This window comes from Lissotriton vulgaris, chromosome 11 (genome assembly GCF_964263255.1).
Source record: "Lissotriton vulgaris chromosome 11, aLisVul1.2, whole genome shotgun sequence".
In the NCBI taxonomy this organism is placed as follows: domain Eukaryota; kingdom Metazoa; phylum Chordata; class Amphibia; order Caudata; family Salamandridae; genus Lissotriton; species Lissotriton vulgaris.
Window position 1 is genome coordinate 273,865,335 of NC_141699.1, and position 24,573 is coordinate 273,889,907.

Sequence of the window (24,573 nt, forward strand, 5' to 3'; positions counted from 1 at the left end):
TTTGAACAGGGCTATGCATGGAGCACCTTGTGTGCCCCAGGCAGTGTCTCATTTCATTCAACCCATCCTGCCCCAATACACTATAGCCTGTCTGGGGAGGTGCTAGCACCTCCCAAGGCAGGAAACCTATTGTCCAGGCCTCCCTCGCTGGAAGGGCTCCCAGCTGCAGGAGGTCAGACTTGTGTCTGTGGCAGCAGCATCCATTTTGTGATGCTGAGGCTCTGTTTAACTTTAACCGGGTAAAGCTACAACTACATGTCTTCTCCCTCTAGAAGGATGGAATGCTACCCCCGCCGCCAGGACTGGCGGGGGGGTAGTATTCCAAATCGTATGACACCTTACACAACATGTTTCGATAAAGCCAAACCAAAGTTAGTTTTAACCGCAAGGATTATAATGCACTTAAGAGTATATGGAATGGCTAGATCATAGAACAGCTATAAGGACATGGTTCAGAAAGCTGCAGACAGGCTCAGCTCATGCTAGAGCACCATCTCACATAAAACCAAGCACTCTGCCTTCAGGATTGTCAAGGCCTGCCATAGGAGTGACTTATAGGTATATATGTGTCTATATATAAAGGTAGGCATAGGAATACTATACCTAAGCAAGGGGTGATTACACAACCTTGCCTCAGCTGAGTGATCAGCCAGATGTGTCCGTTTGGATGGCCAGCCAGGGGTGGCATAATACATGCTGCAGCCCCTGGTAGGCCTTGGATGCACCTATGCCCTGGGTACCTATGGTACACTATACAGTGGTTCATAAGGTGACCCAATATCCAATTGGACATGTACCTACAGTACATGGAGTCCATTTTACAGTGAGAGCAGATAGCCTGGGGCCCTGATTAGTAGGATCCCAGACCAACTAAGTCGAAAACCAGCTAAACACTAGGCAAAAAGTTGGGGTAACCATATAGTCAGAACTCCACCTTTCTAACCCCCCCCCCCCTCCCCAAACGAACGGAGATAAGGCTATCCTTGACCAGGTAAGCCTATATTGCCTAAGTGGCCATATAAGGAAGTACCTGCACTAGCATGGTTACCCCTGTCTCATGTCCACTAAGCAATCCCTTACCCTAAGGGTATCATATGGTCTCCACCATAGGGAATCTCTACCTGTGGTGTGTTTTGGAAAAGTAAAAGGCTGGTGTTGAGATGGAGTACTGAAGTGAGGCTCCTCTAATGTAGGGCTCAGCTTCCTCCAATTACTTTCCACCATGTAGGCCTTTCTTTCCTTGACTGAGTTGCACTGTGCTCTCAGGGTCAACCTCTGGCTACCTACAGCTGGAGGCTGGGTCCCTGTTGTTGGCTCACTGGAGGGACAGGTCAGGTTTGGGGCCCTTAGGTCCCAGGTTTGGCTGTGCCCAACAGAGTCCATCTAGGGGAGGTTCCTAACTAAGTATAAGGGAGATCCCTCAGGGTTTTTCTGGAATTTTCACCTTGCTAGCCTAGCTTTGGTTCCCCTAATCTGCTGATGGGGGTGTTCCTGTGGACAGGGGGCCCTTTGGGGTCCACTGGCCTCCCTGACCTCTACAGCCCTGGGCTGACTGAGGCAGGGTAGAGAGGGGCAGGTTACCTGCTCCAGACTGGGACCCACCTTGGAAGGGTTCACTGACATCAGGGGCTCTGTCAGGCTAGGCCTGACTACCTCTGGGGCAGTTCCTTCACAAGGGGTAGGGTCAGTTCCCTGAGGAGGCTGACTCTCACCTAATGTCTGGTGGGAGGGAGACTTTTCTTCCTCCACAATACTCTCTGTCTTAGTGGAGTGATCCATCGTTTCAGGCTTCAAAACACTAAAATCTGTTTGAGCTTGGGCTTTGACCATCACAGCCCTTCCAACCTTTTCAGGGAGGAATTCTGCTTGAGCTGGGGCTGCGACCAACACAGCCCCACTAACCTTTTCTGGAAGGTCTACCATTTTGGAATGGGTTTCTGGTTCTACCCCAGCCCAGGCTGAGATCTCTAGATCATTTCCCAGTAGACAATCTACAGGCAAGTGTGTAGACACTGCCACTCTCTTTGGGCCAGTGACACCTCCCCAGCTGAGATTTACTACTCCCATGGGATGATCTGTCTGTACTCCATCAATGTTGATCCCCTGATAGGTGACCCCAGGTAAAAGTTGTCCTGAGGGGACAAGACTGTCAGTCACCATAGTGATGCTAGCCCCTGTGTCTCTATAGGCTTCAACTTTCTGGCCATTGATGAGGGGCTCCTGTCTGCACTTGCCCAAAGTGTTGGAACAAGCAGTGAAGTTGGCAAACCCCATGCCATTTTCACAGACTAGAGTTTCTGTATTAGGGGACCTGGTTAGGCCAGAGTCCACCTGAGTTCCCCAAGTATACCCAGCCACAGTTTTGGGGGTTTACAACGAATAGTAACAGGAGGTCTTGGAGTGTTACTTGGAGGAATGTTCTCCTTATTGTTGGCCTTTGGGCAACTACTGTCAGTCTTCCAGTGGCCAGGCTGTTTACAGACATGGCAATAAGGTTTCTTGGGGTTAGAGGAGATGTACCTAAAGTACATGGAGTCCATTTTACAGTGAGAGCAGATAGCCTGGGGCCCTGATTAGCAGGATCCCAGACCAACTAAGTCGAAAACCAGCTAAACACTCAGCAAAAAGTTGGGGTAACCATATAGTCAGATATCCACCTTCCTACAACCTGCCTTAACTAAAAAATTATCAGCCTCTAAATGTTGAGCTGCAGTGAAATGGCAAAGGATCATGATCTGAACTGGAGTGTGTTATAGTGTGGCATGCAAGTATTAACAATTAGCCAAAACACAACAGGTGTGCGGTGCTAGCATCCATTCAATAGCCACAAGTACACTGTTGAACGCGTTCCCCAACAATATCCCTCTATCGGGAAACTGACGCTAGGACACAGCCAACACAACTGTGAAGTCTAAATAGGCACAGCTCTATCCCGCAACCCCCACGGCGACAGAGGAATGTTAGATAGCAGAGGACTCAGCTGCAATGAGCCGAGTATGCAACGGTAAACACTCTGTCGACATAAACTGAGGTTCAGCCAGCATGCATCTAAATCGGGCGGACAGGATTCTGTCAGCTTGGCAGAGTACTTGTACACTTCGCCACAGAGGGACAATAGCAGTCTAGTTAAGATCTAAATCGGGCCCTATGTCCTTAAATGTGACATTTGCCAGCAAATAAATATTTCCACCACAGCACTCCTACCACAGACAACTCTATTGATCTCAAACAAGCCTCTGTCTTTTGTTTATTTGGACCACTGAGGACACTCACACTTAAATGGATCTTACAAATACAATATGTTAGCCTTGGAGTCTTTTTTTTTTTGTCCTCATTTGCCTTGACCCCCATTTAGGAAACACCGACCACCTTCTGTGTCTTACCTGAGCGAGTTCAAAAGATCTTTTTAAATCTCACACCAAGACACAAAATAGCTATTGGCGGAAGAAGCATCCAGGGTTAGAGGGGTAATTGATTAACTCCACCAATGTAATTTTCAACCTGTTGGACCATATTATCTACCTGAGGGACCCGTAACAATGATCCATGGAGCAGGGACGGCATAATCATAGGACCCGGGGGGAAAAAACAAAATCAAAAAAATGTCCTATCTCCACTGAACCAATAAGCCCCAAAATGCGAGTTTTTTTCCTGCTACAGGACGTAGCCAGATCTACTCTAGATGTTTCATACAAGGACGTCAGCCAGCCAGAGTGTGTTGGCGCAGCTGCGTCTACCCAGAACTTACAAATTTGTCTTCTTGCCAAAAGGATAGCATAAAAGAGAAAAGATCTTGCATGTCCGGAGATGTTGTCATCGATACCGAAAATAATTAGTGGGAGACTGATGCTTAGAGAGGCATTGAGAATGGAATCCAGCGTCACCTTCACTTCCTTCCAAAAGAGGAGGGGCAGTCTCAAACATGTGCACATCAGATGCTTCTAATAAACCGCATTTGTTACATGTTTTCCCTGGCTGGAATTTTGATAGTCTTAAGGGAGAGAGATACGCTCGATGGGCTGTGAATAAGTGGTTTCGCTTCAGCCATGCAGGTTTCACTAATTTATCAAGAGAGAATGAATCTATCCACACCTGCTCACACTGGGTATCTAGCTCAATACCCCATAACTCATCAGCGAGTTTAAAGTTGACATCGACCTCCTCCGAAATTGCCCAGTACCAAAGTGAAACTTCTTTACTACCCCTGGCCTTGCCACCAATAGATTTTCCAAATTGCTGTCTTTCCCTAGGGGGACCTCCCCGTATGAGCTGTGCCTGCGCCCAACTATTCAACTGCATATATTTAAATCGGGATAAACCGAAACCCACTCTCCCTCGCAGCTCTTCCCAAGGCTGCAGTGCATCCCCTATCAACAATTCTCCCTTCTTCATAATTCCAGAATCCTTCAAGCGAGTAGCCAAGCTATCCTGTAGGCAAGGTGGGGTACCTGGTGATTCCCACAGTGGTGCAAGATTAGAAAAATAGCTAAGTCCTATTTTCTTTCTAATTGTTACTCAGCTTCTAGCCAAAGATTGAAGAATTTTTAATTTGACTTTTTTGAAGAATTTTTGGTCCCCAAATTTAAACAAAAAGCCCTCAACTGGTAAATCGGCCCCTTCTAGCATGGCCCAAAACATTTCACCTCCTGGTGTGATTGAGTTTTTTTTTTTAAAGCATTCTTGAATGCGAGAGCTGAAAAGCCCATGCATAGTATTGGAGGTCGGGTAATGTGAACCCTTCTTTTTCCCTCCTCCGCCTGAGCTTTTTCCACGCCAGTCTGGTGGCTCTATATTTCCAAATAAAGGAGTTAATCTCACGTTGACACGTATCTAACTGTTTGGTGTCAAAAGCCAGAGGGAAGGAATTGAAGAGAAATGTGCATTTGGGCAAGTGGACACCTTCACTAAATTTATCCTCCCCAAGATGGATAAGGGGAGGTAAGCCCAAGCCTTTAGCTGCTTCTGACAGGTCTTAAATACCCGATCAAGATTGTATTCGGGGATTTTTCCTACCTCCTGAATAATACTGATCCCCAGATACAGCAAGGTGGAGGCGACATTCAATTGTGTATTTCTGATGTTCCAGGCCATTATTTTGGTTGTATTTGTATTTATTTCATATCCCGAAACCTTGCTGAACTCCTCTGCCCTCTTGATAACTGTTGGGAAAGCAAGGTCAGGATCAACCGTCAATATGAGGATGTCGTCTGCATATAAGGCCACCCGCCTTTCTCACCCCGCAAATTTAAAGGAAGGAATATTGGGATTCTCTCTAAGGACCTGAGCGAAGGGTTCGATATATAGATTAAAGAGGATGGGGAAAGCGGGCAACCCTGCCTTGTACCCCTTGTAATCTTAAAAGTCTCAGTCAGGGCGCTGTTAACAAGCAGTCTAGCGTTTTGGTGCCTTATATAAGAGTTCTATCACTCGGCAGAAACTGTCGACTAAATTAAATTTTCTCATTACCGCGGCCAGGTAGGCCCAGTTCACCCTATCAAAAGCTTTGGTCGCATCCAGGATAAGAGCGGCCAAAGGGAGAGAAAAGGCTGATGCGATGTCTATGGCCCCCACTAGATCATTCGTGAGATCCACTAATTGGCGCCCTTTTACAAAGCCTTTTGATCTTGGTGTATAATGGAATCTACTACACCCCCCAATGTTTTAGACAAGATGGCAGCAAAGATTTTATAATCGTTATTAAGGAGTGAGATCGGGCGGTAGGATCCACAATCAGTTGGGTCTTTCCCTCATTTAAGGATCAAAACTACTGTCGCTTCACTCCATGAAATTGGGGGGTTCTCTCCCTTCAGGCGAATACTATTAAAGACTTTCGCCAAAGTTGGAATGATGGCCTCACTAAGAGAGCGATACAGCTCCCCTGGTAAACCATCTGGGCCAGCCGCATTCCCTCGTTTAGACTGAGCAATGGCCTTCCTTACTTCTTCCTCAGAGATTTCTACCTCCAAACCCTGTCTTTAGCCATTTGAAAGTCTGGGCAAAGAGACCCCTTCAAGCCAGATGTTTTTCTCTGCACAGTCTTCCTGATATCTTCCCTATATATGGTCTGAAAAAATTCCTGAAAGGCACTCCCAATTTCTGAGTTCGAAAGGCGATGAGCTGACTCTCCCTCAACCCTAATCTCTCTAATATGATTTCGCGCTTGGTCTGTTTTTATTTTCCAACAAGTGTCTTGCCTGCTGCCTCCCCAAATTCGAAGTGAGAGATTTTACTCGCCTCCCACCTTCTGGCAACCCTATCTTGGAGAATATTTTCAAGTTGGTTTTTAAGAGAGCCTAGTTTTTCTTGATCCTCCCTTGAGCCTATATGAGCCCCTAATTTAAGCTCTATGGTGTTCATTTCTGCCTCTAGACCCTTGATGGTGTCCCTAAATAACCTTCTTCTATGAGAGGCTCTGCTGGTAATACATCCTCTCCAGAAGGCTTTTAGCGCATCCCAGACCATGGAGATGTTTGCTGAATTTAGATTTACCTCAAGGAAGTGTTTAGTCTCAGACTGAAAGAATTTTATTTCATCGTTCACTAATAAGATGGTGCGATCGAAGGACCATGAACTGTGCCGATGTCGTTGAACAGGGGTTAGGCTAAAAGAGATTGACGAATGATCAGAAAGGGAAGATGGCAGATATTCTATATCCTCCACCGATTCTCTAAGACTGTAACTGAACAGTGCGTAATCTATTCTAGACTTGTGCTTGTACTTTAAATTCTTAAAGGAAACCCCAATCGCTCACCCACCCTTTCCCTCCATATATCTGCCAAACCTAGTTGAGCCATAATTAGCAGAAGAGATTGCCCGGATTTAACAGGAACACAGGCTCTAGAGTTGGATGATTTGTCAAGCTTGGGGTTTAATACAATAATAAAATCCCCTACCCAGATTACCGGGTCTTGAAAGTCTGATAGGTGGCAGCGGATGGTATCTAGATAGGAGGGGTCATCCTTGTTTGGGCCGTAATATCCCACCAGGGAGAACATCACACCCCCTAAAGAGACTCTTAGTAAAAGCCATCTTCCACTATGATCTTCCCTACATTCGACTATTTGACTGCTGAGGCTATTAACGCCTGGCTAGCAAAGGCTGCAGATGCATGCCTACCCCAACGCATGCAAAAACATAATCTTCACCATCCGGCCCGCACCATGGTTCACAGCTGCCTTAAAAATAGAAAAAACTATTTGTAAAAATCTTGAGCGCAAATGGCGAATAAAATACGATCCTGGTTCCAAGCAAATCTACAAAGCTGCTCTATCTAAATACCACTCTTTATGCAAAAATGCTAAAGTTGAACATGTTAACATAACCATCCTCGAAGCACAAAACCGCCCTAAAGCTCTCTTTAAGGTAGTACAGAGTCTATCGGGTGCATTATGTCAACCTAAACCACCATGCTTAGATACTGCACAATGTAATTCATTGGCCGAATTTTTTATAGCCAAAATAGATACCATCTACTCCAATTTTGAGAAACCTGTCCCCTCTCCCTCGCTGTCTTACTTACCCGCCCCTATCCCACTTTCTGAACAGCTGACACTAGATGACCTGTCTCTTACTTCAGGTCAACTAATCCCTTCCACTCCCCCTGAACCTATGATCATCTGTGATTCCAGAATTCCCCGAGAAACCAGTTCTCCTGCCTCTCTCTCGATCGATACTTGGGAGCCATTTAACATTACGACTCTCTCTGACATTATTTGCAAAATTAAATCCGGTTCTCCACTGGACCCCCTTCCTCCTCATATACTAAACAGACTGGATCATTCCTCTCTTGCACTTATTGTAGATCTTCTCAATACCTCCCTTAAAACAGCTTCAGTACCCCCTGCATGGAAACATGCAATGATATTGCCCCTGTTAAAAAAGACTAATGCAGACCCTAGCATTCCATCTAATTTTCGCCCAATCTCACTTCTTCCGGTGCTTTCTAAAATCATGGAAAAACACATCAACTCCCAACTGTCAACCCACGTTGAAGCAAGTGGATTATTACATCCATCTCAATCCGGGTTCAGACGTGGCTTCTCGACTGAATCCACTCTGCTAGGGGTCTCCGAAAACATCCGATGCCGAGTTGATAAGGGGGAAACCGTGGCACTCATTTTACTTGATCTGAGTGCCGCATTTGATACGGTTTCCCATCCCATCCTTATCAATGCCCTCAGGTCATCTGGGATCATCGGCACAGCTCTCAACTGGTTTGTTAGCTTTCTTTCAGATCGCACCTTTCAAGTTTTCTCCTCGTCCTCTGCTTCTCAAACCTTCACATCGGCGTACGGGGTGCCACAGGGTTCCATCTTGAGCCCCTTGCTATTCAATTTGTACGTCAGACCTTTGGCTACTATTGCTGAGCAATCTGGGCTCACTATTTACTCGTACGCCGATGATACCCAGGTTATCTACTCCCTTTCCTCTGACTCTCACTCCCCCTCCTCTTCCCTCTGTACAGGACTGAGCAACATCGCAGCCTGGATGTTTGACAATAAACTGCAACTAAACGGGGGAAAAACAGAGGTTCTTCTGTTCGGTCACAACACCACCTTATGGGGACCTCGGCAATGGCCTGTTCAAATGGGCCCTTTACCTACCCCATCCAAAACAGCTCGCAACCTCGGTGTCATTTTTGACGATCAACTATCTATGAAGAACCATGTGGTCAAAACTTCATCCACTTGCATCACTATCATCAAATGGTTGCGAAAAATCATTTGGATGCTTCCATTGGACACTCAGAAAACTGTGGTCCAGGCCCTCATCACCTCGAGACTGGACTACGGGAACATCCTTCTTCTGGGAGCCAGTAAAGAGGTGACGCGTAAATTACAGACAGTCCAGAACATGGCTGTGCGACTCCTCTGCAAATTACCTAACATTTCCTCAACCTCCAATGCCCTTCGCTCCCTGCACTGGCTCCGAATTGAAAATCGGACAAAATTTAAGGCCCTTTGCATCATTCACAGAATAAATTCTGGTCTAGCTCCACCTTATCTCAACCCCTTGGCACAACTATACCATCCCCCTCGCAATTTGCGATCTTCTAACCAACACTTACTTTCAGTTCCTAGAATTAAAAAAGCCAGAATGGGTGGCCGATCTTTTGCCTGGCTGGCCCCCTCACTCTGGAACTCTCTCCCCCTTCAGACACGAACTGAATCCAACTACCTTAGGTTCCGCAGACAGGTAAAAACCTGGCTATTCAACATCTAATAGCTCTCTTCTGACTTTCCCCCCTCACCTTTTGGTTTTAGCGCCGGGAAACCTACGGGTAGCTGAGCGCTTTAGAAACTTAATTATAATAATAATAATAATTTGAGCCTTGGCTTGTTTTTTAAATAACACCAAAATCCCTCTAATATTAGCAGTTTGGTCCGTACATACAAAAGTGTCAATCCATCTCTGATTTTTTAATAGAGCCGTAGTCACGGATTTGAGGAGATGAGTTTCCTGTATAGCAATGACCTGCGCCGGGGAATCTCTCAGATATTGGAGTATTCTGTCTCTTCTACCCTTCATACGCAGGTCATGGACATTCCAGGATAAAAACTAGAGCAACATCATGGGATCCCAACCTCCACCTCGGCCAACACCTCCATCCTCCCCGTGGACCAATTATTGACAAACCCTCGATACAGCTCTGCCCTAACCAGAGACTTCTGAACTCCATAACAAAAGATTTGGAAGCAATTAAAGATTGAATGATGCCAAAAGGGTATCAGCAAATGAGGAATTTTAAAAATTTAACCCCACCACCCTCTGTGCCCGTACCCGCCCCCCACCCCTTAGGAACGCCCATCCCTTCTTACACTGGCCAGATGTATGATCTTAATTTCTCCATCCTTTGGCCTAATTCCCATTGTCTATCCAGTGTAGTTTTGGAAAGATCTGAACGAACCTCGAATGGAAAATCTGGACCCTTTAGTGATTTTGCTTTTAGCGCCAAATTCAAAATCTTTTCTTTTAACGTGTAGGTAAGGAAATTAACTAAAAATGTTCTAGGTTTCACGCTACCGGGATTTAAATGGAATGGGTCTCTGTGCACCCTCTGAGATTTAGCGAATCTTTTAGTAATTTTACCACGAAGGACTTGATTTCACTTCCTTCCTGTCCTTCCGGAACCTTCAGTAGTCAAAGATTGTTCCTCCGAGAGTAATTCTTTAAGCTTTCCACTCTCTCCCGAATGACATCGCCATCTCTTCGTAAGGCTTGGATTTTTACTTCAGCTGACCCCAAGTTTGCTTTGAGCTCCTCTACTGAACCCTCCAAAGTTTCAGTTCTTTTATTGAGTAAGTCAACCTTTTTCTCGAGGACCTCACAGGCCGCCCTTATCTCTGATTGATTCTCGGCTGAGACCAGGAAACCATTTTTTATGTCTGCCTTCATAGATGTGAGAGGTCCTCTATCGAGAGCCTAGGCGAACCCTCCGCCCCACCTGATCTGCCTGAACCGCAATCCTCTTCCTCCACCCGGGAAGACACCGATGCGGAGGGAAGACCCCCAAAGCATGTAACAACGCCTCCTCGGGGTTGCTGATGCTGTCTGGGACGACTGGATGGTTGGGTGACCTAGTTAATTCAGCTGGTGCAACAGGCGCTTCCATCTGTCCTGTAGGATCGACCAAATTTAGTGTGTCAGTGGGTATAACAGGGGCGCCCTTGGCTGCTAAGGGGGATGTATTAGGGGAGGAAAAACCTGAATGATATGTAGAGTCAGTAGAGTGGATATTCAGGACCTGGGGCAGAACCTTAAAGAACGAGCGCAAAGAGGGTGTAATACTTGCAGCACTATTTTTTTCAGCTGCTCTCTGCTCTCTCTGTGCTTTTAGAAGATTTTTTTTCTGGCGCCTTCGTAGCTGCCCCCTTTACAACCCCCTTTACATGGAACTCCTGGCTCGAGCTGGCCTCTTTCTGCGTACCTGTACCTGTACCACTAGCCAAAGCACCCCCTGGAGCACTATCAGCACACACCACCCCTGCAGCACCTCCAACACCTCCAATATCAGCCTCCTGTGTTCCCTGTGTTGCTTGTGAGATTCGTGTGCCCTTGCCTCATCTAGATTTCTTTCTACCCACTTTCTTAGCCTGGGTATATTTTAAAGCGTCGAGACCAATCTCATTACTCTCCTCCAACAGAGCTATATCTCCTGTCTTAACTTGAAAAGGAGCCGCGCTCTTACCATCCTCCTTGCATCCCCCAAGGCCGTCCAGTACCTGTTTGAAGATTCTAGCAGAACCGTCAGGCCCCCCCTCCGCCGGAGGAAAGAAAATTCTGATTCTTCCTTTGCTAGCTTTGCTAGCACTAGCGCTGACACAAGAGCCAGTTCTGATGTCGCCCCGGAGGAGACCGCGGGCCGCCGCTTTGCGACTGCGTCTCAACTCCACGGCGGCTTTCGACCAGAGTGGCAGGAGGGAGGGATGTAGAGATCGAGCAGTGCTGCCGAAACAGATCCGCAGCCGTCTCTCGCTGGAATGGAAAATAAGTACAAAAGAAAAGATTATTCAGTGATCTCCGCTGACTCTTTAGGTCTTTAGCACCACCAGTAACTCATTCATGCCATGCACGGGGCTAAGAGGAGAGGCAGCCTACTAGGACGCGCGCTACCACTTCAACACGCGGGCGCCATGTTTCCCCAAGCCTTGGAGTCTTGTTTTCGATTCCTATGGGTATGGATACAGTGATCAGCTGATGCTCAAACTGTTAAAAAGCACTTGTGATCTTTATAGGCACATATGCAGTAGCCACATTTCATTCGGACCAGGGTCTGGTGTTTGCCTCTAGGGTTTACAGAGACACCATGGGAACATTGGGTGTGACTGTGCATTATTCCTCCCCACACCATCCGTAGGTTAACATAGTGTGGAGAGGAAAAACCATGACTTAAGAGTGTTTAACATATGGAGTATTAGGTTCAGATCACAGTTGGGGCTATCAACTGTATGGGGTACAGAGAGCCTAAACCAATCTGCCAAGAAGATACTTGGCTGGTTGGACTCTCTATGAAGTCCTGTTCAGGGTTAAAATGTGCATTACAGACCTTGACATTCCCAGTGCAGTGGCGGCGGAAACACCTTTTGATATCAGTAAACATTTGGATGTTTTAAAAGAACTGAATGGCTTCAGAGACGCTCAGAGCAATGTCCAACAAAAACTGTCTGCCACTTGTGAAGTGAAGGAAGCACCAGCAACTCCTTGTTTGAATCCAAAGAACGGTGATCTAGTGTGGGAGAAAATAGTGGACATGAGGAGTTTATGCCATTTTACAGAGCTCCTATGCTTGTCCTGGCTATTGAAGTTACCAGAATTGTAATATTACAAGACACAAGAGATTTGTGTCTATTGATCTCATCAAACCACATTATGTGGCCGGTTCTACATAGAAGGTCGTGGGGGCTCCTGCGTAGTTTCCTGCCTCCTCTCATTACCTTTCAATAAATCTCATTACAAGCTTTAACCAACAATGGCATTTCTTCTCTCCGGCTGTGGAGAGCTAACACCAAAGTTTCACTACTTCCAGTTACATCTGCAAACACTATACAATTGTCATGAATGACCACACACTTTTCAACACAGCAAGCAAACAATGACATTGTTTATAACATTCCACCATTTGAATTATCTACCAGTTGGACAAAGCTCCACAAGCCTCCCAATTTTGCACAAACGTCCTCCAGCTCTTTTGTTGACATTGATGACTTTTCTTTGGATTCGTCAGACCTACCTTCATAGCATGGAATATGTGAATTTTGTATTTGGCACAAAAAGACGTACTTTATTCTACCCTGTATATACATTTGGATTACAATTTCATTACTTTTCCTCTTCTTTAGGATTGGTTTTGTGACTGTCTTTTTCTTGCTTCTGAATTGACACTATCTTCCAGAGTGCTCTGCTGTTGAACTGGTAAATGAGGTTTTGAAACCCCATTCTTCATTACACAAAGTGCGAAGAGTAAGTTTCCTGGTGAACATTTCAGCGGTTCCGGTTCCTGTTTTGTTTGGGATAAGGTACCCTATGAAATATTTGGACCAACAGAAACTTTACAAGTCCCATGTGTTTTTCGTATTTCTTTAAATTATGTCATTACTCCTGACAGTATCTTCGATCATTGGGACATTTACACAGTAAATGAAAGGCTCGCCAATTTAGAGCAGTATGCTGTATTTGAAAGTGAAGAAAAGTATGATGGAATATCTAATTATGATTAAATGTTTTGTTTTCACCATTATGATCACCATTATTTACATAAAGTAATTATTCCATGTGCTGTATTTAATTTGTATTTATTTTTCTTGCAGTTTTATATAGTGCATACTTGACCCAAAATCAGGTATCAGAGCGCTTTACATGAGCAACAGTTGCGTTACATGAGGACACATTTGTTTTGTTAGGCACAGGAAGATTAAGTGATTTGCCCAGAATCACAGGATGTTGAGCGTCGTTGCACACACTCGAACCCGGTTCCCCAGATTTGAAGTCGACCACACTAACTCTTAGGCTACATCCTCTCCCCACTACCTCTCTTACATGCAATGGGAATACTACCCTACACCACCCCATGGTAGCTCAAAGACATTGGCACAAAAGTTTGCATATTTTTCTGGTCACATTCCAGTAGACCCAGAGTCCTATTATTATCAACTTACCTTCCCAGGTGAAGAAAAATATGCTCACTGACACAAAGTTGATTTATTCGGCCTCTTCATTTTCCAGTTGCAGACACAAGGGTATGACTTTTGGAAAGACCATATTGATTTTATTCTATATGGGAAACATAGATTGGCAAGTTCAGGGGGACAAGGCTTTATTGAGAACATGCCTTAAACCACAGCAACACATTTTCCGGAATACAACTGTGCTGCAAACATTCTGTCTCAGCTTAGTCAAGATAAAGGATATAAATACACCAAACATTCTCACCTTTGTATGTTTTTAGAATTGGCAGCAGTTCACAAAGTCATTGACAGCATGCTTAGAAACAGGCAATACAATTCTTTGTGTTCCAGTCCAGAGGGATGTTTGTGTGGCCTTTGTTTACTAACGGATGTCAGGCATGTCATCATAACAGCATGAAAGGGTTCTTGATGAATAGGCCAAACCCATGTTACCTGCAGACACAACACCCAGCTTTTTGGTCGACCTACCGAACCCCCCTGTTTGCTTATGCCTTGTAGACATGTACCATCCCAGACTGCTGGCCAGGAAGTATCCTACAGCCAATATGAAAAACAGGGGTGTGCTCAGACCCAACCAACTACAGACTAATATAGCGCTCATCGATGTCGAGGCTAAGATATATGCTTCAAATCTATTGACAGATATAGAGGACTGGGTTAACACCAGTGCTTAATTTGTGCAGGTGCTTTCAGGTGCTGAGCACAGCACCTATTTCTCAGGGCTGGGTCTATTGAATTTTTCTCTGAAGCACAGCCAGCACTGTGCACAGGCCATTAAAAAGCCGCAACCCTGGAGCGAGCCTTGTGCACCTGCATGTTTAGATTTGGTTCATGCAGCCAGTGTGCTAGCTTTGGTGCATGGTATAAAGGGTGGGAGACGGGCAGGTGTGTGGTGTTATGCGCAGTATAAACTCCACACAAAATCACCTGGAAGCATAATTTCAGCGGCACCAGCCAGTGGTCTGCGCTTTCCAGTGCAGCTGAAGCTGCGAGGTCAGGTGAGTTATGGGTGTGTTATTTTACACACAACTGTTATCCTACAGGTAACAGAGTGACAGAATAGTGCTCCTTGGCCGTGGGACAACATCAATAAATTCCTGCACAGCGGTACCTGCAGCAATTTAACACCATAAACCTAATCCCTAAAACACAAATAGGATTCCGGGCTGGGATGAGCACTCTAGCGAATCTATCCGCAATCATGATCCTGGCCAACAAAGCTATCGCCAAATCAAGTTTCCTGTATGCGTGCTTTGTAGATCTTAAAGCCACCTTCGATGAGGTTCCCAGAAACAAATTATGGGCAAAAATGAAATCTTGGAGAGCTCCCGCAAACTTATCAGAGGCAATCATCAATCTCTACCCAAGCATGTGGGTCCAAATAAAATTGGGGGACGGTCAAAGTCTAATCAACATAATCCCAACTATCAATGGCTTAAAACAGGATTATGTCTTGGCTCCTTGCCTGTTTAATATCTACATGGCTGATTTAGAGGACTATCTCCGCTTAACAAAAGGAGACCCCCCAAAATTGGGAAATGTCCCAATAGCAAGCCTGCAATATGCCGACGACATTGTTCTGCTTTCCCAACACCTCAGGGCCTACAGCGGCCGATCACTCAGCGAGCAGAATACACATCCTCTGCCCAATTAATAATTAACTTCCAATAATTGAAGGTTATGTGCTTCTCCAGTGCCCATAAAAAACAACCTAAATTCACCTGGTCGATAAATAGTAACAGCTTGGACCAAGTGGAAATATATAAATATCTGGGGATACAATTAGAACGGCATCTCAACTATAAGCAATATCTCACAATACGGCAAGAAAAAGGAAAACAACTGCTATTCACATTTCAAATCTTGCAGAAAAAATTAATCGACTGCGCAACACACCATCTACTAAAAGTCGTTGATGCAAAATTCTTGCCCTCGATTAAGTATTGATCAGAATTGTTAACCACCAAGGACTCAACAGCTTTAAATACTGCACAATCCAGTGTGTTCAAGAAACTTTTTGCGATCCCACGCCACATATGTCAAGACCAGATAAGACTGGAATTTGGTTAAAAAAAATAATCAGATACCGGCAAGACAAGGGGCCCTCGTCAAGTATCACTGGAAAATGAGGGTAGCCGGAGAAAATTCCTTAGCCCATCATTACTGGCTGGAAGTCGAAAAACAATCCAAGTTGAATAAGTCAGTACTCATTGTTTTAAACGAATCACTTTCTGTCCTAAAGTTAGAGGAATCTTGGCTCAGGATAGCAGCATATCCCGAGTTCAAACAAATAACCAACCGTCATCAAACGGCAATCTCAGCTAATAGACAAAGCATTCTTGGCCCTCAAATCCCATGCCTGGGTGGTGATGCCAACATACATAACTCTAAGGCCCACATACATCAAAGGAAAAAAGGTCGCAAACGGGCAGATTCTCAGAATCTGCCCCTTTGCGACCAGTATTTTTGCATTTGGGATGCATCATCCCAAATGCAAAATTTGCAATTTAGGAAATCCCAAAATTGTGATTACTTAAATTGCGATTGCATTTAAGGAATCTCAAATTGAGTGTTCTACAGGCCATTTGCTTAAAGCCATTTCAGCAAAATTCCTACCCTCGATTTCATAGGGCTCGGAAATCCTAAACCTGAAAGATGTCATCTCCCTAAACTCTGCACAATTAACCTTCTTTAAGGTCCTGTTCTCAATCCCCCGACACATTTCACAATCCCAAATTCGTCTTGAGTATGGTCTGAGAAACCAGACTCCCGACAGACAAGGGGCATTAGCCAAATACTACTGGAGAATGAGGGATGCAGAGGATAACACCCTTGCACACCACTGCTGTAAGGAAATTAAAATCCAAGCCAGGCTAAGTAACTCAACGTTGAGTGTTCTGAAGGACTCCCTCGTGGCATTGCAGGTTGAGGAGGCCTGGCTCACCCTCCCCACTTACTCCAGTTTCAAAACCGTAGTGAAGAAGGCAATCAAAAGGAGCTCCCTATTAATGGACAAAACAGCTGTCTCAAAAACAAAAACACGCCTGGGCCGTGATTCAAGGCTATCAGCGGCTGAAACCTCAACCATACTTGCGAGACCACTTCTCCCAGGAGAAAAAGTACTACCTAACGTTACTGCGGCTGGGGTAATTTCCATCAAAAGACCTGACACCAAAATGGAAATAACCCTGGCAATCCAAGGAATGTCGCTTATGCGGAGGATGGAACGAGTCTTTTTAGGTATCGCACCTGCGAACGGATTCCGAAGCGATCGTCGCTGCAAGACTCTATTGTAATCAGTTCTGCTTACAAGGAGTCAAGGGAGACAGGAGACAAGTGATGTGCACGTGCAACCTTGCGGAATCGGATCAGGTCGCGCGCGCGTTCACCATCTTCTGTGTCTCATGGCTCCTTGTAAACAGACACACACACACATAGAGAACCCCCCCCCGCCGCGTGCACACACACATCCCCTCCCTCTACCCCCCCCCCCACTCTCCGCTCACTCACCGGGCTCTTCTCACATGTCTCTCTCCCTCCGCAGCGGGTCACTCTCGGCGGCAGCAGGCATTGGCGTGCCTTCTCCGCGATCCACAGCTTGCGCCGGGACAGCCAACGTGGACGGCGACGGCATCTCGTGCGCTCCCACCGCGGTTTCGGTTTCGGGCCCATGCAGTGCTTGTTCTGTCTAGGATTTGTAATTGCACCTGAGTAGTCCTGCATGTTTGTAGGGTTTCGTACTACACAACGACATCTGAAGTCTCGGATTGCCAGCGGAGGCCCTGCAGCTGAATGTCCTGTCCATCATTGAAGTTTGCGAATATTTCGGCTCTCCCACTGTGAAGTAAGTGGCACAGGAGACACAAGTGCAGCCGCTCTGCTGCATCATCTCCTTTCACTGCTCATGGAAGTCCCATCCGGAGACTTCAGGGAGTGAGGAGAGATGGAAAACCGCGCGACTACAAAGAGGCGCTGCAGTGCTATAAATCAGAGGGCGCTGAGTACCGGACCTTCCGTTATTTGAAGAGTCCCTGCGCTGCTAACACGCATGTATACACACAGTTCTTTTAATTAGAGTAAAGCGTTTGAAGAAATGTCCGAAGTCGCGAGCCGTTAGTTCTGACAATATCGCACATCTCTAATTTCTCTCCCTCATTCAGGAGGCTCTTCAAAAGAATAGCAACTACCAGAGGCCGAATGCAAACGACTTACTGCTTAATTTGGAAGGCACAAAATCAGGATCTTCTCAAATAAAATTACATAAAAAATCTTTACCCCTGTACAGAGCTTTAGGCACCGCGAACGTTGCATTATTTAGCCTTACATGTGGCCCACTATGTGTCATCAGGTCAACTGCAAATGAACACATTCCCTGGGTTTGATAACGAGATACTCCTAAAATTATTATTCTGCCAATGCTAACTACAACAACAACAACCGGAGAGGGAGGGCTGTTTTTTGTTGTTGCTAATAAGCATAATCAAAGAAGTAGCTGCTCAGCTGAGAAAAACGACTCAACAAGTGTTGCAGTAGGGCCGGTGGGAGAGGCTCGGGGTCTGGACCACTGTGGATGGGTTTCAAGAGGCAAGATTGGAGAAAGAGGAAATATTATTGAACTGAGTAGACAAACATAAGGCCAGGCGGAGCGCTCAGCTCAGGTCCCCACATGTGCAAGGACCAGCCTGGGGTGTTCTTACTGATCTCCAAGACCTCAGAATGTCAGCCAGGACTGGTACAAATAACACATTACCCCTCTGGACTGTCACTCCATCGTAGTGAAGAACCATTTCATGAGCCATGACATCCACATCACTAGCCTATGTAGCAGCTCGTTAGGCCAACTTATAACGATGCCAGAGCCAATATTCTTCCTGATGAATCTGGGCCATGGCACACACTGATGTCTTCCTGTCTGTGACCCACAGGGAGCCTTGAGTTTTGATAATTGCTGTTGTAAACATGTTGTAAACACATGGCATTAACATGTCCTTGCATTAGGACTCCAAATAAGAAAACATTGTAAATAGCAGTGGGGCGTGGAGTTTGTTAAAAATGAGTGCACTAATGCATGGCTGTTACCGTCGTTATCATCTCAAGTAGTTGATGACGAACTATGCAAAATTGGAAACCAGTATGCTAAAAGTGTCTCTTGCACTCGTCACAGCACCTCTCGTTTATGCACCATGGCGTGTGCATCATCACGTTTGAAACAAGTGGTTGAAATTCACACATCTCACCCAGAATCTTCTCCTTTAGGCATACTACTGCCAGAGGGAGGGAGGGATAAATCAACGCTCAATCATAATAGACTAAGAAAAGAGTCTTCAAGCCTTACATTAACATGAAGATTTTTTTCAGCTGTGACTCAAGTCCATGAGTGCCCTCTTGCCGCCTTTTAAAACTCAAAATCAATACTGTTGTTACCGATTAGATTTCATCGGTGACATCTACACGCATCTCTCTTCTCTGTCCGTGTATTTTTTATTTGATTTCTGATAAAAAATAATGTTTGACTCTGTCTATCACCTTACTGCATCCACCATGTGCTCACACTAGAGAAGGTAACTCACTGGACTGGGCCTTAGTGTCAGTGTGCCAAAAGATGACTTTGTGCAGAAAGTGACAGGATGGTCAGGGAGAAGCAGTAGTGCAGTTGGGCTTTGCCGTATCCTCTCCAGCTTCACAGGGCAAAGCCTGTGTGTCTGAGGGTCTGTTTGTCATAGGCATTGGCTACTCATGGTCTCAATAAGAACGGACGTGGTACAGATAGGCTTTTTTTTTATTTATTTCACTTTTATATAGCGCAAACTTTACCGGCAGGTATCAGAGCGCTTTAAATCAGCATGCTTATAACAAGCAAGACTAGCACTCTATATTATTTCTAACTTTGCTTAGCATAAGCAACAGCTAACCATTCACAAACAATGTTTATATACCAATTGCAAATTAAAAAAAAATATTAATGCAAAGCATTGTCATTTACAATGCCAGCAACTCCAACTTTAATGCTGCGACACCTATTGCATTGTAAATGCTTGTTTACACTTACTATGCATATGCCCTTACCTGGTAGTGACCCGAAGAACGGTCCTCCGGGAAGCTTTCAGGAAGGAACAAATACGGTGATGTAGAGCAGCCGTCATCCAATGCCTCGGAGGGCTATCAATCCAATTGTCCTGTACAGCAATAAAATTCCTCAAAATGGCAGCAACAGAACTGGAAAAAAAAGGAAATCATTTACTAATTTAATAAGTTCCAGCATACCCTCTAACGGAATTGTCTAAATACTTTAAACTCTCCTGTTTTTAACTTCAAAATTTACATTTTACTAATGGTGGTTCCCCACCCTTTTATGATTTTTTAATGAAATTAAATAAAAGTATTTATGACTGACTGACGGAGATTCCTTAAATGCAATGCATCAAAGTAAAAAAAATTGCGATTTCGCTAAAGGGGGAACAAATTACCATGAAGTTGAACCTCATGGTAATTTGCAAAAACTTTGAAAAATGCACTAAAGTGTATTTTTCAAAGTTCCATTTTACACGCACACACACATGCCCTTGGGGCATGTGTGTGTGCAAGATGTACTCATAGACAGATTTCAGGGGTGCAACAGGGTGTCCTTTTGACACCCTGGCACCCTTAAAATTGCATTCTCAATTTGCAATTCTCTAATTGAGAATCGCAAATTGAGAATGTCTTCCAATTCATTCCAATGGGCCTCTAGGACCATAGGAATGAATGGCGAGCTATTCCTTAAATGCGACTCGCAATTTGCGAGTCGCAATTAAGGAATTTTAAGAAATCGCTATTTTTTTAGTGAGTTCTTCATGCATAGCCTTTTGCTATTCCTTATTAGCGAATCCTTATTTTTCGCTAATATGGAATGGCATTGTTGATGCATGTGGGCCTAAAACCCCAACCATACCTGCTGGAACACTTCAAGACAAAAAAGTTGAACCTGATTTCATTAAGACTGGGAGTCTATCCATCTAAAGACCTCACCCCAAAATGGAAAGGCCCTGGCCTACTGTGGAATGCCGCCTTTGTGGGAATGGAAACAAGTCACTACTCCACCAATTATGTATCTGTCTGACACTACTAAATATTTAGAAAACCCTTTTACGGCCAACACTGAAGGGGGAACAAATAAAGTCTTGCAGAGCTGCCATCATAACATGCTTAGGAGGCTCGACAGTCCAAATGGAATGTAAGGCGATTAAGTTCTTGAGCCTAGCGGCAAACAAATTAGAAAAGAGCATTAACCGAATTAAATATGTCTTCTCATAATCACCTTATTTACTCAAATCAAAACTCAGCAGCTCAAATGACTATAGCAGCAGCACTTTATTTATAAATAACTAGCAGCCCGTCCCGACGTTGTCCAGGTATGAATTGCTGCCGGCCAGTAGTATATTGTTTTGTAGGATTTCGTTTTGATAGCATTTCTTATCTGTGACAGGCCTGTGAAACGCTCCGATTCACAGTGCACTGCTGATGCACTTAAGAGTGCGCGTTAAGTAGTGTGTGAACTCGAGTTTCCCTACTTTATTTTTCCTTGCAATATTATATAGCGCAAACTCGACAACATGGCATGAGCACAATTTACATTACAGAAGAACACATTCATTTGTGGTAGGCACGGGGAGAAAAAGCGATTTGCCTGGAATCACAGGATGTTGAGCTGATGCCGAGATTCGAACGTAGCTCCCCAGCTCTAAAGTTCGCAATTCTAGAACTTGTGGCGGGAGGTGTGTCTAAAAGTGTATGTCGGTGCTGGCCATCAATGAGAGAGACCTGTGCATTTTTCAAATGGGTGGTGAAAAAATATGAGTATGTTGCTGGAGATGTGGGCTGCCGTGCCACCAATGTACTTACCGGGGGAGGGTAAACACCCATTATTCCGCAACTTTCTTTTCGCATATCATCACTCTGCATACTTTCCTTACGAAAGTACCATGACTCTGCAATGCCATTATAACGCATGGCATTACATTTTATATGCTTTTACCACACATACATTTACAACTAAATTAGTTGTAAATGCATGAATGGTAAAAGCATGTTTTTTTAATGTTTGGATAAGGTAAGTATGGGTATAGGGGTATATGTTTTGGGGTACTGAGGTATATGTTTTGGGGTGTTTGTGTATTTTAAGGGTTCAGATATAGTTTTAGATTATGGGGTACAGGGGTAGTTTTAGGGTTTAGGGATAGGTATGGGTTTTGGGGTACAGGGGTATTTTTATGGTTATGGGCTAGGTTTGGGTTTTGGGGTATAGGGGTATTTTAGGGTTCAGGGGTAGGTTTGGTTCTTGGGGTACAGGGTTATTTTTAGGGTTCTGGGGTAGGTTTGGGTTTTGGGGTACAGGGGTATTTTAAGGGTTCAGGGCTAGGTTTGGGTTTTGGGGTACAGGGATATTTTTAGGGTTCAGGGCTAGGTTTGGGTTTTGGGGTATAGGGGCATTTTAGGGTTATGGGGTAGGTTTGAGTTTTGGGGTACAGGGTTATTTTTAGGGTTCCGGGGTTTTTGAAGGGTTCAGGGCTAGGTTTGGGTTTGGGGTTACAGGGGTATTTTTAGGGTTCAGGGCTAGGTTTGGGTTTTGGGGTACAGGGGTATTTTAGGGTTCAGGGGGTAGGTTTGGGTTTTGGGGTACAGGGGTATTTTAGGGTTCAGGGGTAGGCTTGGGTTTTGGGGTACAGGCTTATTTTTAGGGGTTCAGGGCTAGGTTTGGGTTTTGGGGTACAGGGGTATTTCTAGGGTACAGGGGTATTTTAAGGGTACAGGGGTATTTTAAGGGTTCAGGGATAGGTTTGGGTTTTGGGGTACAGGGGTATTTTAGGGTTCAGGGGTAGGCTTGGGTTTTGGGGTACAGTGGTATTTTTAGGGTTCAGGGCTAGGTTTGGGTTTTGGGGTACAGGGTATATTTATAGGGTTAAGATGGGTTAGTGTTTAAGGGTGTTGGGGTATTTTAAGGAGTAAGGGTGGGTTATGATTATGGGGTGCAGGGGTATTTAAAGGGAGCAGGGTGGGATTAGCAGACGATATGAGACATGGTATGAAGGGCGGAACGTACCACACGCCCCCAGCGTTTGTCACGGCCCCAGCACACGCCCACAGCACAACGCAGATGCGCCCACAAGGGACTACTTTGCTGGCACGTTTCTTTTACCTTTTAAATGTATATGGTGGGCGTCTGCATAGCCTATGTCCTTCTGCTGCAACTGCCCTTTCAGTCAGTCAGTCAGTCAGAAAGATTTATATAGTGCGCTAACATACCCGGAGGGTCTCAAGGCGCTTGAAGAGGGTGGGGAAATTACTTGTTGAATATCCAAGTTTTAAGTTGCTTTCTGAATGCTAGGTGGTTCTGAGTGAGACGAAGGTGAGTGGGGAGTGAGTTCCAGGTTTTAGCTGCAAGGTAGGAGAAGGATCTACCTCCCATGGTGGTTTTGTTGATGCGAGGTACGGTAGCAAGGGCTTGGTTGGAGGATCGTAGCTGGCGGGAGGGGGTGTAGAAGGAAAGTCGTGTGTTGAGGCATTCGGGTCCAAGTTCGTAAAGTGCTTTGTGTGCGTGGGTTAGGAGGCGGAAAGTGATCCTCTTATTGACGGGAAGCCAGTGGAGGTTTTTCAGGTGACTAGAGATGTGGTCTTTACGCGGGATGTCTAGTATGAGTCTGGCTGATGCGTTCTGGATGCGTTGGAGTTTTTTCTGGAGTTTTGCGGTGATACCGGCGTATAGGGTGTTTCCGTAGTCCAGGCGGCTTGTAACCAGTGCATGGGTGACCGTTTTTCTGGTTTTGGTGGGGATCCAGCGAAATGTTTTTTTGAGCATGCGAAGAATGTTGAAGCAAGATGATGAAACGGCGTTGACTTGTCTGTTCATAGAGAGTGAGGAGTCCAGGATGACGCCCAGGTTCCGTGCGTGGTCCGTCGGGATGGGTGCTTTTCCAAGGGCCTCTGGCCACCAAGAGTCATCCCAGGCGGAGGGGGAAGTACCTAAGATCAGGACTTCTGTTTTGTCTGAGTTCAGTTTCAGACGGCTGTGCTTCATCCACTCGGCTACTTCTTTCATTCCTTCATGTAGGTTGGTTTTGGCGGTGTTAGGGTCTTTGGTGAGTGAGAGGATCAGTTGAGTGTCGTCGGCGTAGGAGATGATGTTGAGGTTGTGTTGGCGTGCGATGGCCGCGAGGGGGCTCATGTATACGTTGAAGAGGGTGGGGCTGAGTGAGGATCCTTGTGGTACGCCGCAGATGACTTCAGTGGCCTCTGACTTGAATGGTGGGAGGCAGACTCTCTGGGTTCTTCCGGTGAGGAATGAGGTGATCCATTCCAGTGCTTTTCCTTGGATTCCGATGTTTCTGAGGCGCTGTAGAAGGGTGCTATGGCAGACTGTGTCGAAGGCTGCGGAGAGGTCGAGGAGGATGAGGGCGACTGTGTCTCCATTGTCCAGTAGAGTTCGAATGTCGTCTGTTGCTGCGATGAGGGCGGTCTTCGTGCTGTGTTTGGCTCGGAAGCCGGACTGTGAGGAGTCGAGGGATTTGTTAGTTTCGAGGAAGGCGGCGAGCTGGTTGTTGACAGCTTTCTCGATGACTTTGGCAGGGAATGGAAGGAGCGAGATGGGGCGGTAGTTTTTGAGTTCGGTGGGGTCCGTTGTGGGTTTTTTCAGAAGGGCGCTAAGTTCTGCGTGTTTCCAGCTTTCCGGGAAGGTGGCGGAGTTGAGGGAGCAGTTGATGACGTCTTGGAGGTGTGGTGCTATGATGGAGTCTGCTTTGTTGAAGATGTGGTGAGGGTAAGGGTCTGTGGGGGATCCTGAGTGGATGGAGTTCATCAGGCGGATGGTGTCCTCAGTGGAGATTGGGTTCCAGTCATTAAGGATGTTCAAGGG

The 24,573-nt window shown here is 45.5% G+C and overlaps 1 long non-coding RNA gene across 1 annotated transcript in view; it reads right to left on the reverse strand.

The window, feature by feature from the left end:
• The window catches only part of LOC147679651 (uncharacterized), a 325,346-nt gene that overhangs the window by 218,873 nt on the left and 81,900 nt on the right, over positions 1–24,573 (reverse strand). The window contains exons 2-3 of the long non-coding RNA XR_015300895.1: positions 19,752–19,901; positions 13,656–13,770 (exon numbers count right to left, since the gene is read on the reverse strand). This is a non-coding gene — a long non-coding RNA (uncharacterized LOC147679651). The remainder of the gene's footprint in view (positions 1–13,655; positions 13,771–19,751; positions 19,902–24,573) is intronic.